At 40.3% G+C, this 12,933-nt stretch overlaps 1 long non-coding RNA gene across 2 annotated transcripts in view; it reads left to right on the forward strand.

Moving 5' to 3' along the window:
- Positions 1–929: 929 nt before the first annotated feature.
- The window catches only part of Gm39596, a 99,135-nt gene continuing 87,131 nt past the window's right edge, over positions 930–12,933 (forward strand). For both annotated transcript variants that reach the window (XR_865192.2, XR_865190.2), the window contains exon 1: positions 930–1,059. This is a non-coding gene — a long non-coding RNA (predicted gene, 39596). The remainder of the gene's footprint in view (positions 1,060–12,933) is intronic.

A 12,933-nucleotide genomic window follows, 5' to 3' on the forward strand; every position in this document is an offset into this window, starting at 1 on the left:
CAGGATTGTGTTAGAATGGTTTGTATTCTCATAGTAACCTCAAATGCCCTTCTCCCAGGAAAAATCTGCCTAGTAGAAAAGCCATCCTAACATGACTGAATGGCAGGCCATAAGGGAAGAGAGTTCATCAGGGGTGGATTGTGTAGAACCAACCAACAGTCTCTCTTATGGGAAAGGATGTCAAAATATGAACAGCCTATCCTTAGAGAAAACTCACTGAAAGGAAAAGGAAGTGTTCTATGTAAATAGGAATATGACAATTTAATCAACCCAAAGAATGGCTGGCCTCTGTGGAGCCCATTAAACCCCCTTGTTTAGGAAATAGATTTTGCAAATTGTTGTGTGTGTCCTATGTCAAAACCATCTATAGACAAGTTGTTGTCTTTCCACAGTGTCAGAATTTAGTGAATAACAATGAACTCATAAGCTTTGCCAGCTTTGTTTCAGCCATTTGCTAGGTATTCCTTTGACAGCTAGCAGAGGCAAATGAAAGTTCTATTATTCCAGTCCTAAATACTAATGGGAGGAAGGAAGATAAGGAAAAGAAGGAGGAGGGGAAGCAGCTGCAGCAGCACAGTTCAAGGATTCTTCCCACTGAGCCTCTACCTCTTAATTGAGATAGAAGCAGGAAGCTGAAGAGGATGTAAACGGAATATCCGTGGAGGTCAGATAACAAGTGCTATTTAAAGTGCTACAGTCTACTGCAGAGGTAAGCCGCAGGGTCACAGGTGAGAAGTCAAAGGTAAGAGGAGCCTCAGGGTCAAATCAGACTGCAGAAGTAAAGTATGGGAGTATGGGTGAGGCATAATAGTGAAGGGCAGGCTCCAAAAGGGTCATCTTTCCCCCAAACACCCTAAAATACAGCAAGAGCCCTGGTAGAGGTGGCCCTGTCTGTTCTCATGGATTCTTATTTCCTGTCCCCACAGCTGGAAACAAAAGCTGCTGCCTTCAGTCTCTTCTGGACTTTCTGTGTAGCTACACCAAGCCTTCAGAGATACCCACTCTGCATTCTAGATCAAGGCTGCAAGGGGTTTCTGTGCCACTAAAAGAACTTGAGAGGTAAAGGATATATTTTAGATATCTCATACTCGGCAGAGAAATATGCAACATGGCAGAGATTGCATATACTGGGGGGGGGGGGAGAGGGGATATGACCATGAGTAACAATTCCAGTGAAAATTGAATCAAAATTTTATTTTCTATGTATTGAATAAAACTGGTTACATCGTCCTAGAATATGAGCCAGGATTATGTATAGATCAAAATTTAAGAGTATTTGGAGCATCTATATCATACATAAAATCCAGCCTTGTACATGGCAAACATTTTCTTTATAAAGAGCTGATGATGACTTTACAACCATGGTGACATGCCGAGAAGCTCCAGCTCTGGACTCCAACTGCAGGAATTTAAACCCTGTGTCTAGCCCTTGATAGTTGCAGGCTCTTTAAGTTCCCGAACCTCTCATAGTTGTCTTTATCATGTCTGATATGATTGACCTCTTTAAGGTGTTGATAATCATGTGGCTGTCATGCTTGAAGTTGCAACACTCAGCACTCTTCTAGATAGGTTAGGTATAGTAAGAATTGATTCTCTCTAACCTTTCTCTTCTGTTGATAAGAATCACAAAAACACAAAAAGTTAAGGGGCTTGTCTAAACCCATCCAGCTCTGTAATGCTGTAACAAATACTAGCTTAACCTGACTCCAGTGTCCATGGTCTTAACTGGTTAACCACCAAGTTGAAAGCTCTCAGGGAACAGATGTTCTCGGGCATCTGCCTGGTATCGTATAGTAGCTAGATGTGAAGTCCACACAAGTAATACTATCTCATTAGATAAGATGATCTGCTTAAAGCCACTTTGTCCTATAAATGCTGCCACTTATTCATTATTGTCCTGTCCCTCACTGTTGCACTGGGTGCTCTTGTACATTGACAAGTAGTTTTTCTGTGTGTCTTTCACTTAATTCCCATAAGATCCATTCACAAGTAAGGGCTTGTTTCTAGTTCAAACATTTCTTCCTGGCATTTTCCAAATGCAGAAACAGGTTCTCTGATGTGTGCAGTTTCTAATCTTGACAGCAAAATTCCACTGTACTTTTTATTTTTGATCTAATGGCTAGTATGATTTATTTTCCCATCTTACAGATTACTAACACATATGATACAAGAACAGATCTTAAGAAGTACTTGTGAGTTCTGTTTTAAAGATCAATGTGAAATAATATTGTTAATAAGAACGTACATAAATATAATGATATAAAAAGGACTTGGGCGAACTATAAATACTGAAACATTTCAAAATTTTATATCAGTTTTGAATACTCGTCAGCACCAAGACCTTGCCCTTGAACGTGGCGGTCACATGGGATGCAGGAGGGTGAGGAGTGGGATGGATGTGTTGTCTCCTCAGGATGTCTTCTTTAAGTTCCCTCTGTGCTGGAGGAGCAGCTCCCTAATCAGCCTGTCTTTGGGACTTCTACTGCTTAACTTAGCATCTCAGATGCCATAAATGAAATTCTATGTTACCCGTCCTATTAAGATGCTTGCCCATGAGAGTTTTTGGTTGCCTAAGTTTCACTCTAATATGAAAAACATCTTTCACACTTGGCTATTTTCCTGCTTCCAAATCCAGAACTCCATTCTGAAATCCGAGTTTCTTCCCAAGAAAGACTTTGTTTTTCTTCTTTATGACTGGCCGTCTCCTTTCTAACATCACCACACCTGTGTCATATTATCCCGTAAATGCATATTGAGTGCAAATGTACTTTGTCTTTGAGGGATATAAAGTAACATGTATTCTGAAATATGAATCCATTTCTGCAGTGTATATGCAATCAATCATGTGAATGAATGAAACTTTGGTATTACTCTGGAATTTTCAAACAGCTTCTTCATAATACTTCTGGATATTGATAAATTAGTAAGCTACCAACATATATGGATAAGTTTCCCTTAGGTGACAAAGATATGCTCTATATTTTCCTCCAAAAATATTTTAAATGCCATTAGAAAAGGAAAATTGGTATATTCAGGTAAGTATATAGAAAATAGATAGCCACTATGAACAAAATTCAGAAATAGATTCTTCACATATAAAATGTGGTTCCTAAAAGCTATTGATTTGAGAGAATTAAGGTTTTTGCTTGCCAAAGGTAAGCCAGCTGGTTCTCACCTCTGTGAATGACTAGAGCATATGGTGAACTTTAGTATATCGCACCTTTCGTTCAGGCATCACTAGGGACCTAATAGGTTTTATGTTACTGTTAGAAACTAGCTCAATGGCACTTTTCACAAAACAAACCACACTTAACCCTCTAACCCTAAAGTAAAATTTTGGTGGTGATAGGTCAGCCAAATGATGTTTTCTCTTTCTTTTATTGGATATTTTCTTTACTTACATTTCAAATATTATCCCCTTTCCCAGGTCCCCCTCCAAAAACCTCCATCCCCTCCCCCTCCCCTGTTTCTATGAAGGTGTTCCCACACCCACCCTCCCACTCCCACCTCACTGCCCTGGCATTCCTCTACACTGGGGCATTGAGTCTTCACAGGACCAAGGGTCTCTCTTCCCATTGATGGCCAACAAGGTCATCCTCTGCTACATATGTGGCTGGATCCATGGGTCACTCCATGTGTACTCTTTGGTTGGTGGTTTAGTCCCTGGGAGCTCTGGGGAAACTGGTTGGTTGGTATTGTTGTTCTTCTTATGGGGTTGCAAACCCCTTCAGCTCATTCAGTCCTTTTTCTATCTCCTCCATTGGGGACCCCATGCTCAATCCATGCTGTGAGCATCTGCCTCTGTATTTGTCAGGCTGTGGCAGAGCCTCTCAAGAGACAGCTATATCAGGCTCTTGTCTACAGCAAGCACTTCTTGGCATCTGCAACAGTGTCTGGCTTTGGTGACTGAATATGGGATGGATCTCCAGGTGGAGCAGTCTCTGGATGGCCTTTCCTTCAGTCTCTGGATGGCCTTTCCTTCAGTCTCTGCTCCACACTTGGTCTCCATATTTCCTCCCCTATTTTGTTCCTCCTTCTAAGAAGGACCGAAGCATCCACACTTCATCCTTCCTTCTTCTTGAGCTTCATATGGTCCATGAATTGTATCTTCGGTATTCTGAGCTTCTGGGGTAATATCCACTTATCAATGAGTGCATACTATGTGTGTTCTTTTGTGACTGGGTTACCTCACTCAGGATGATACTTTCTATTTCTGGATGCATTTGCCTGGGAATTTCATGGAATCGTTGTTTTTAATAACTGAGTAGAATTTCACTGTGTAAATGTACCACATTTTCTGTATCCATTCCTCTTTTGAAAAACATGTGGGTTTTGTTTTCAGCTCCTGGCTGTTATAAATAAGGCAGCTAGGAACATAGTGGAGCATGTGTCCTTGTTATATGTTGGAGCATTTTTTGGGTATATGCCTAGGAGTGGTATAGCTGGATCCTCAGGTTCTATCTTCAGGTAGTACTATGTCCAGTTTTCTGAGGAACCGCCAGACTGATTTCCAGAGTGGCTGTACCAGCTTGCAATCCCACCAACAATGGAGGAGTGTTCCTCTTTCTCCACATCCTTGTCAGCATCTGCTATCACCCGAGTTTTTTTATCTTAGCCATTCTGACTGGTGTGAGGTGGAATCTCAGGGTTGTTTTGATTTTTATTTCTCTGATGACTAAGGCTAACATTTCTATAGGTGCTTCTCAGCTGAGAATCCTTTGTTTAGCTCTGCACTCCATTTTAAAATAGGGTTATTTGATTCTTTGCACTTTAACTTCTTGAGTTATTTGTATATATTAGATATTAGCCCTCTATCAGATTTAGGATTGGTAAAGATCTTTTCCCAATCTGTTGGTTGCCCTTTTGTCCTATTGACAGTGTATTACAGAAGCTTTGCAATTTTATGAGGTCCCATTTGTCAATTGTTGATCTTAGAGCATAAGCCTTTGTTGTTCTGTTCAGGAAAATTTCCCTTGTGCCCATGTGTTCAAGGCTCTTCCTCACTTTCTTCTCTATTAGTTTCAGTGTATCTGGTTTTATATGGAAGTCCTTGATCCATTTGGACTTGAGCTTTGCACAAGGAGATAAGAATGAATCAACTTGCATTCTTCTACATGCTGACGTCCAGTTAAACCAGCACCATTTGTTGAAAATGCTGTCTTTTTTCCCATGGATGGTTTTAGCTTCTTTGTCAAAGATCAAGTAACCATATGGCCAAATGATTTTGGAAACCTGTCTTATCATTAGCTGTTTTTCAGGGTGAGGAGCAGAGTGGGTATTATTTAAACTGTGTTTTTATGATTATACAATATTCTACATCATCAAGGCCATGTATATAAAATATCCATCTTAGTACTTCAAACCCTGAAGCCTCTGTACACATTGAGGGAAGGAATTCTTACTTCACACAAACATTCTACCCAGTGTCTATTTGGGCACAATCACAGCTGTTCTTGTTTTGCTATGAAGCAGCTAAACACTGCTGCCCTCCAGTGAAAGACCTCTTCTCTCTTTCCACTCCTGCCTTTACATTGCCCCTCAATCAGGCACTGTTGTGTTGGGAAGATCATGCTGTACGATGCTTTTGCCCATTTTCTGTTATTCTCCCATACAAAGCACTAGATAGTGATCACTGATCTGTGGCCTCAGCACTTTCAGTCATATAGCCTGTGTTTCTTCTCTGTCAGTCTACTATGACAATGAGCTAGAAAAGGTGCGGTAATAACACCTCCCATTCTGGCAGAGCTGGCTGTCTGGGTTACCCTTCATCTTTAACTTTACTCCTGAAATGTCAGAGCATAATTTTCACATGATCATCCTACCTATGAATATACAAGTTCCATGGTTATAAAAAGTATTTAAGTAAGAAATGTAGATAGTGGCAGGTATTCACACTTTATGAGAACCCTCTGGGTGTTTTTCACCTGTAACAAGGACATGCATTGATAAATTGTTCTATCTTCTGAAATCTGTGTTTGGTTATAGAGTAACATTGGCTTGACCTGTCTAAACATTTTCAGGACTGCATTTCAGGATGATATTGTTAATTACATCTTAACTACAATGTTTTCAACAAGATATAGTAAGACTTGGTTAACTAATAAGATCTACCACAAATTGCCAGATAGCAGATAGTTGATTTTATGCAGAACACATTAAGGACTGTGGCAGAAAATATGAGGCTCTTGGAGAATACATGCAGAGCCATTGAGCTGTACATACACATAAGAATATATACACAGCCCAGGAGTGGTATGTACACAGGAGAATACATGCACAGCCCAGGGTTGTATGAGCTGGCTTTAGATGTTAGGCCTTGAACCCTGTAGGAGGGAGGCTGCTATGGCGATTACATGACCCTCAGCAGTTGGTCAGAGATTAGCAAGAATGATTCAGCCAGAGGGAGCTCCACAAATCTGGGACCGTCAAGTTTCTTCAAGAAAGCTAGGTAGATTTGAATGGAAGCAGCAAGGGCTGTGTGTCACACAAGGCACACTTGGAGAGACATTGGGAGTTGGCTTATCAGGCTTTTCCTGTAGTCCAGGAGGGATTCAGGCAATATCACATTAGGTCATTGTTTCCCAGGTCTTTACCTTATGCCATTATTATCAAGATCCCGCCATCACCCTTGCCAATTGATCTTCACCGCAATTCACAGGATTCTTTAGCTTCACTCAAGACTTCTTACAGCTGCTGCAGACCTAGGAGATAGCATTTTGATTACAGCTCCAAAGCTCTGCAGAGAGCACTGAGAAGGAGGAAGACGGAATCTTCATTTCTGTTTCTGTGTTAAAATAATATCCTGACCAAAAAACAACTTAGGGGAAAAGAATGTAATTTTGCTCGCAGTTCCAGGTTAGAAGCTGGAAATAATACATCTGTAATTAGGAGGAGAGAGCATGCCCCTTCGTGAGACTCTCCTCAGTGGATTCTAGGTTATATCAAGTTGATAATTAAAACCAGCCATCATAGAGGGATTCCAAGAACTGATAATGGACCACCAGCACTTTTTCAGGGAAAAGGGGCATCTATCTGTAGGAAGCTCTGCCAAGTTTTCACTTTGAATGTTTTAATGTGAGTCCCACATGGGATAAACGTCCCCTCTTAGAAAGATAGAACTGAGAAGTGATGTTGAGAATTGTGGTGGTTCGAATATGCTTGACTCATTGAGTGTGGTACTATTGGGTATGACCTTGTTGGAGGAAGTATGTCACTGTGGGGATGAAGCTCTACCCAGCGCAGAAGAGTCAGTCTTTTCCTGTTTCAATTCTGAACAAGATGTAGAACTCTCAACTCCTCAAGTGCCATGACTGCCTGGATGCTGCCATGCTTCCTGCTTTGATGATAGAGGACTGAACCTGTGAAACTGTAAGCCAGCCCCAATTAAATGTTGTTCTTTATAAGAATTGCCTTGGTCATGGTATCTGTTCATAGCAGGAAAACCCTAAGACAGAATGGATTGGGGAAGAAATGCTGAGCTCACCTGGGGCTAGGTCTCAACAGATCTGATCAGATGTAATGGGATGGAGTTGGCAAACGATACATCCAGGGAGAAGGGTTTATAGGATTTGGAGATAGAGGAAAGCCAAAGGTAACTTGTAAACACTTTCTCTTGTCTGAATGTCTGAATAACATCTGTGTCCGATGGGATAATGATTGAAGAAGAGTGTTTGGGTTGTAAATGAGTTGGGGGAAACAGAGGAAGTTTTGGGTACCTTGGGACAAGTGTACTCAAAATCCAGGATTAATAGGAAACCCACTCCCTCTATCTCCACATTTCTTTCAGAAACAACTTATCATCAAGACATTTTTCATCCTTGTCGAGGCTTTCAGCTATAGAGAGATGTCTAGTTTCTGTCTCTCTTAAACATCCATTGTGCTTCTACTAAAGAGTTCTGAGGAGCCTTGGGTTAAAGAAGTTGAATGGAGTGCATTGTTCCTTCCAGATCTACTCCAAAGGCCCCTATATTCAGGTACCCCTAGCCTAGGGCTCAAAATTAAGATACTGTTTACATTCAAGTGTGAGCCATTGACCAGGTGTCAATGACGTTTCATTTTGTCTCCCTTTTCCCCATTTCTGCTGCTGTTACCAAAGATGTTTCTTCATCTGTCACTGCTATCCTCTGTACCATCAGCACTCATCAGTCCCTCCCTACCAGCCTCACTCCTGACTTCATTTCATCTCATTATATTCATGGACACCCACCCACAGCCACATTCCCCAGTGCCAAAAGGTCACTTAGACTTGGATGTAGGAAGCAATTCAAACCTCAACATGTTTCTTATAAATGAATAGCAAGAGAAAAAAAATTACCACAAGCCAAACAAACAACAGCATGAACACACACAACATATATGACATATACATACAGACACGTACATACATAAGTAGGCACACACAGAGAGAGACATACACTCATACTCATACACACACACATACTTCCTTACACTCACACACAGAGAGATACACACACATAAACATACACACACACACACACACACACACACACACATCCTGATGGTAATTCTCTTTTGTTGAATGAGACTTCCAATTTCTTTGTACAAAATAAGTGTTCTTTCACACTTTAGTTTCAACCTGCTTTTCTTCATCTTCCATCATCCCATCCTGGGTCTATTGCTCCACTTGACAAAATCCACTTGCTGTTTCTCTTCCTTTCCAAGTAGCTCATAAGAAATCCTGATCTTTTTCCTGCCTGGTCCTTAGAATGCTGCTCAGAGCACATTGAGCCAGGGCTCAATAAATGCATTTGTATTTTGAACTGTAGTAGACTGCCAGGTTATAGTGGAGTGAACATCAGGGTTAATTTTTCAAAAGGGGTGTCACAAAATTGCAATGAGGAAAATATAAGATTTCTGTTTTCAGTATCCATTAACATGTAAAAGTGTATTTATAAAGACAGTGCAGACATTGGGGTAGCACTGGCAGTTTATACTAGTAGTGCTAGCATTTGGAGATTTGTTTGAACAGCCCCTGTCTTATGTTTATACATAGCTTTACAGGTTTGAACACAACTTTTCATGTAGCAGAGGATGGCCTAGTCGGCCATCAATGGGAGGAGAGGCCCTTGGTATTGGGAAGATCATATGCCCCAATACAGGGGAATGCCAGGGCCAGGAAGCGGGAGTGGGTGGGTTGGGGAGCAGGATGGGGGAAGGGTATGGGGGCTTTGGGGATAGCATTTGAAATGTAAATGAAGAAAATATCTAATAAAAATGTATTATACAAAAGAAAGAAATAAATGAAGGAAGAAAGAAAGGAAGGAAGGAAGGAAGGAAGGAAGAGAGAGAGAAAGAAAGAAAGAAAGAAGGAAAGAAAGAAAGAAAGAAAGAGAGAAAGAAGAGAAAAGAAGAGAAGAGAAGAGAAGAGAAAAGAAAAGAAAGAAAAAAGAAAAGAAAAGAAAAGAAAGGAAAAAGGAAAGAAAACAGAGACCATTAAGGAATGTATTCTGGACTTTATTTGAGATTTCCCCTTCCTCCCTCCTTCCCTGCCTCCTGTCCTTCCTCCCTCCCTCCTTCCCTCTCTCTTTCCTTCCGTCCTTCCCTCTCTCCTTTTCTCTCTTCCTCCTTTTGTTCCTCTTTCCCTCCCTCTTTGTTTCTTTCCTCCTCTCTTTATTCCTCCTCCTCTTCTTTCTCCTCTTTCATGCTCTCTCTGCATTTTCCTCATTTCTCCTTGTTCTTCTATAACACAGGATTCTAGCCTATTGTAAATGATGGAATATCATATTTCATATTTTAGACAAGTTGTCCCTTAATCTTAAGGGAATACACAATATTTCTTTGAAAAGTTAGATATGTCAATAATGACTGAGTTAACTATAAACTTTTTTACTCACTTTGTTAACTTATACAGAGCAATAGCTTTTCAGAGTATAAGTCTGTTAGGAACCCTCACTTCGTAGCTACATAAAGAATGACCTGGAACATAGAGTCATTTGTGTAAGAGCCAGGGCTTACCTGTCAGCATGTTGAAGCATTGGTGGGTACATACCTTAGAGTAGGAGTTTCTAATTTAGGGTTCTTGTGGCCACTGAGGGGATATGTTCCCAGCATGGAATCTGCTTCTGAGGTTCAGATGCTTCTCCAGGAGCCTATGTGTGTAATAACCCTATCGTCTCTAGGTCATCCCAAATGTCCTATGTGTATAATAACCCTATCGTCTCTAGGTCATCCCAAATGCCCTATGTGCATAATAACCCTATCGTCTCTAGGTCATCCCAAATGCCCTATGTGCATAATAACCCTATCGTCTCTAGGTCATCCCAAATGCCCTATGTGCATAATAACCCTATCGTCTCTAGGTCATCCCAAATGCCCTATGTGCATAATAACCCTATCGTCTCTAGGTCATCCCAAATGCCCTATGTGCATAATAACCCTATCGTCTCTAGGTCATCCCAAATGCCCTATGTGCATAATAACCCTATCGTCTCTAGGTCATCCCAAATGCCCTATGTGCATAATAACCCTATCGTCTCTAGGTCATCCCAAATGCCCTATGTGCATAATAACCCTATCGTCTCTAGGTCATCCCTAATGCCCTATGTGCATAATAACCCTATCGTCTCTAGGTCATCCCAAATGCCCTATGTGCATAATAACCCTATTGTCTCTAGGTCATCCCAAATGCCCTATGTGTATAATAACCCTATCGTCTCTAGGTCATCCCAAATGCCCTATGTGCATAATAACCCTATCGTCTCTAGGTCATCCCAAATGCCCTATGTGTATAATAACCCTATCGTCTCTAGGTCATCCCAAATGCCAGCTCTGCTTCTGTGGATTGGTTGGTGATAAAGGTTAAGGTGATAATAATTGCTGCATGAACCAGTTCTCTATCTCCCTGAAACTTCAGCAAACTGCTTTTTAAAATATATTTTATATTTGTATTATAAACATATATAATGATATATATCTCAGATCATATTTAAATCATGACTGGTTAAATAAACAGATAGGAACCTAGTATTTGGTTACTTTTGTCTGTGTCCCGATGATGGTCAGTTTATTTCATTGTTCTCATGAAATTAAAATTTTCATTTGTTTTTCTTTTAAATCATCAGTGTAAGAACTGTGATGAACTCATGTGGCCAAAGCTTCTAGATCAGCTTAATAAGATAGCCTTCACAGAAACAAGTCCTTGAAAAATGACAGCTTTATTAGGAAAATAAATTAATCATGCATTCCTGCTACTTAATATTTTAATTAGTTTATATAGAAGTACCTCATTGGTCTCACACACATCTTGGTAATGAATACATCATTAATGGCCACTGACACTATGAGGATCTTGTTTCATTATTAATCCTTTACTGTAGAAAGACCATTAGGAGTGTGGTGTGTGTGTGTCCATGTGTCCGTGTGTCCGTGTGTGTGTGTGTGTATGTGTGTGTGTGTGTGTGTATGTGTGTACATTTTAAGGTAATCTTCTTTGTGGGTTTATACAGCACACAGGATAGTGCCAGGGAAGAAAAACATAACAGAAAGGAGACAGGGTCATGTGAGGATAACAGGCATAGACAGGAAGGAGGTAGGCAGTGGATATGAGTGGGGTGACTCAAGGTCACCCAGAGGGCACGTGAGGCCATTACCATGACAGCTGCCTCTCATCACTCCTTCAATATCCTGACAAAGAATTCAAAATTAAGTAGCACCTGAGGTCAAACAGGAACTAAGCAGGTTGTACCTTCTCCTATGACAGCCAGCTCCCCTCTTACTCACCAAGCTCCTGATGGCTTTCTGGTTGCTGCCCTGCACTGCTCTGCGCTGTCTTCCCATTGTGGAAGGCAGTTGTTCATGTCATCCGTAGAGCAGAAATGAAAACTCTGACTTTAGAACCAATGATTTGGCAATAATTGAATGAATACAAATGTGGCCATAGGGTTTTAAGGCAACTAATCAGGGTAACATCCATAGAAAAGCCTCTAAAACAGAAAGAATAGAAAAGAAAAACAAAAAGAGAACAACACACTTAAGAAACTGTATACCAACACATTCGCTAATTGCAGATATATTTTGTGAAATTGACAAAACCTCTTTCAAATTAGATAATAAAATAAAAATCTCATTTTATCCTTAATTTGAGGTCTAAGGTGTTTCTTTTCAGGGGCCTTTCTAAGACAGCACATTCAGTGCTGTGCTCCATGGGGATTGGGGGTGGGGAATGGGGTGTGAATTCCTATTTTGCTATGCTGTTTAGTTTTAATGCCAAATTGTTTCATGAAAATCATATTGTCCTGAGTCATGAATGCAGTATCTATTTGCTTCTGAGTCATGTTGGTTTAATATTATTTTCAATTTTTAATAAATCAAAGCCCTGTAGCTGGTTTAGTAGGCTATCTTACAAAAACATTGTTCCAAATATACCTTAAAAGCTCACCAGGGTATTATTTTTCATGTGTGAGATATTTATTTTTGTTGGTTTGCATAAAGGTAGCAGGTATTTGCCTGGGAAAATAGGGAGATTTGTTGAAGCCACAATCATGGGTGAGCATGGTAATAAATTTTGTTTTCTCCTTTTTCCCCATAGCAAATGTAGATTCCAATGAAGAAATTTGGTATAGAGGATATATGGCGTAAAAATAATCTTAAATTTTGTGTGTCATCATTTTCGTTGTTGTTGTTGTTTTTCTGTTTTTCCACAGAGTATGCTCCAGCTTCTAAATTCTCTTTTTTTTTTCAAAGTATTTTCAATGGTATCCCTAACCCTTCTTCAACCAACAAAGACAAGCATGCCTTTTCCCTAAAACACAAAGACAAAGTGTCCTAAATGTGGGACCCGAAAGCATGGAAAGTGAGCTCCAAGATCAATCCAGGACAGGAGATGGATCAAATGTTTCCAATTTATCTTGGAATTTGGCATATGGCCCATTTACAATAAAAGATAATTGGGGTCAACCCCATGGCCTCGTGGAT

This window comes from Mus musculus, chromosome 1 (genome assembly GCF_000001635.26).
Source record: "Mus musculus strain C57BL/6J chromosome 1, GRCm38.p6 C57BL/6J".
NCBI lineage: Eukaryota > Metazoa > Chordata > Mammalia > Rodentia > Muridae > Mus > Mus musculus.